Source organism: Chaetura pelagica, unplaced genomic scaffold (assembly GCF_000747805.2).
Source record: "Chaetura pelagica isolate M959 unplaced genomic scaffold, ChaPel_1.0 scaffold1533, whole genome shotgun sequence".
Taxonomy (NCBI): domain Eukaryota; kingdom Metazoa; phylum Chordata; class Aves; order Apodiformes; family Apodidae; genus Chaetura; species Chaetura pelagica.
Window position 1 is genome coordinate 5,132 of NW_009952840.1, and position 2,185 is coordinate 7,316.

Sequence of the window (2,185 nt, forward strand, 5' to 3'; positions counted from 1 at the left end):
ACAAAGCAAACTTTCTCAGAAACAGAAATGTTCCTATGCTTATTTCATGTTCAGCATCCTGAGGGATAATACCTAACTGACAAAAATCTACAGCCTTAGAAATAAAAACACATAACTGCAGCACAAAGGGTGTCACATGTGTAATAACGTTCTTCATTATGGCATGTCTATCTACTAGGAAATTAACTAGTCAGGGTGTTTGCCTACTAATAAATTAACTCAGGGTAAAGCAACCTGCTCAGTAAAAAGCAATTAGGACATTATCAGTGGGAAGGAGGCAGAAGTTTAAAAATTTGAAAATAAGATTGTTACTTGTATTAACTACATCTCAAAGCGGAAACCAGTCAGGCTGCTCAAATGAGCAACAGCCACCTGGTTACCAGCAACCCTTCAGTGCAACCAGGTGGCTGTTGCCTGGTTGTTCATCCATTTTGGCATGTCACGGTAGAAATGTGCAGAACACAGCATGTGCTGCAAAATTCAGACTGAAAATGCAGATGAGGTCTGATGTCGATGCAAGCCCTGAGCTCTTTATACAAAGGATACATATGCTTGGCACAACTAATCAGGATTCTCAAGGGGGGTTTTATCACACACCCATTTTGCCAGGGCAGATAAATACATCAGTATTAAAAAAATAAGTGTTTGGAAACATAATAATCCCATCACACACAAAAAAAACCAAAAAAACATATGAAGGTCTGTGATGAAAAAGGCAAATGTGATCTGTGAAATTCACTTGAAGTTTAAAGAGTCATACAGCAAGATACAACTCTCTCCTGCCTCCCCTACCACTGCCATAGAGTATCATATCTTAGATTCAATAACTGGGTGTGAAGATTTTACAGGCAGCACTCAGCATGCAGGTGAGTGGGCACTCAGCAAGAAAATGCAGTCCAAGAGAAAAATGACTTGAAGTTAGTATTGGAACATTTTGCAATGGTCATATGAACTGAGACATCATCCCCATCCCAGGGGTGACAGAGGACCCAAACTGAACAGTGGCTTTTTGTTACAATCTTGAATAGCCTCTGAAAGGCAAATCACAGAAAATCATGGAATGAATTTAAATAAGAATAAGCATCTTTATGTGACTATATTATATCTACACAAATAAAGAGGATCTTTGTAGTGAACTACATTTTCTGGCTGATCCATAAGAAGTCCACTATTGAGAAAATCACAACTGTGTGTCTTTAGCAGGCATAAAATGTCGGTGTCACCAGCCCTGGTAAGTGAGAAACTGCTGGCTAGTGACCCATGTACAAGTACCTGAAAAGGTTTACTAAACACAGAAAGTCTTGTTTAAGGAATATAACTTAATTGGCTAGCAACAAAGAGGTAGCTATTCAAGTGGGAGGAACTGTGTTTGGCTGTATGCTTTCAGGAATAAAAAGATACTCCGTGGTGACTTTTAGCTCATAAATCATGGGGGGAAAAAACGCTTCCGTTGTGAAATAGCATACTGTGCTCAAAAACAATTAGAAACAACAACCGTGTGGAAGACCGCAGCTTGAAATACTTAAGTGCTCATATCCAGCACGTCTTTCCAGGGAGTCCCAGAGCGGTTTTTAAGCCTCTGCCCATCCTCGTAAAGAAAGGAGGGTGGCAGGACTAATCAATATCTTGCAACCCAGCTGTGACCTGACAAATAAAGAAGTCAAGAAATAAATCCCGTCGATGATCTCCATGATTTGCCGTTCGGAGGACGGCAACATCTGGGAGGAACTGCAGACGGGACGGAGCGGCAGAGCACGGGGCTGGAGCGCGGCTGCACACATGAACACACACACACACACACACACACACACACAAAGGAGGCTCCGCGCTCCTCCTGCTTTTCCCGTCACACACACAGCTCCGCGATGAAACGCGACGTAAACAGACGGAAAGCTGCTTACTACGCTAGTAGGTCTGTGTAACAGTTCAGCTGCATCTGTGCCACACGGGGCTATTGTCCGGGACGAGACACCAGAGCTCACCGAGCGTTGCCGGTTTTAATAGGTGGTGTCAAAGAAAGAAAAACCAGTGAGCTTCCCTGATCACTTCCTAAGTCAATCAACGGGCTCCGGAGCCTTGCACCGGACAAAGTTGAATACATAGGAAAGGAAGCGCGATTCCCAGCAGCGATACTTTGCCCGGGCTCCACAGCAGCAGCAAAGCCCCCGACGCGCGAACAATGCCC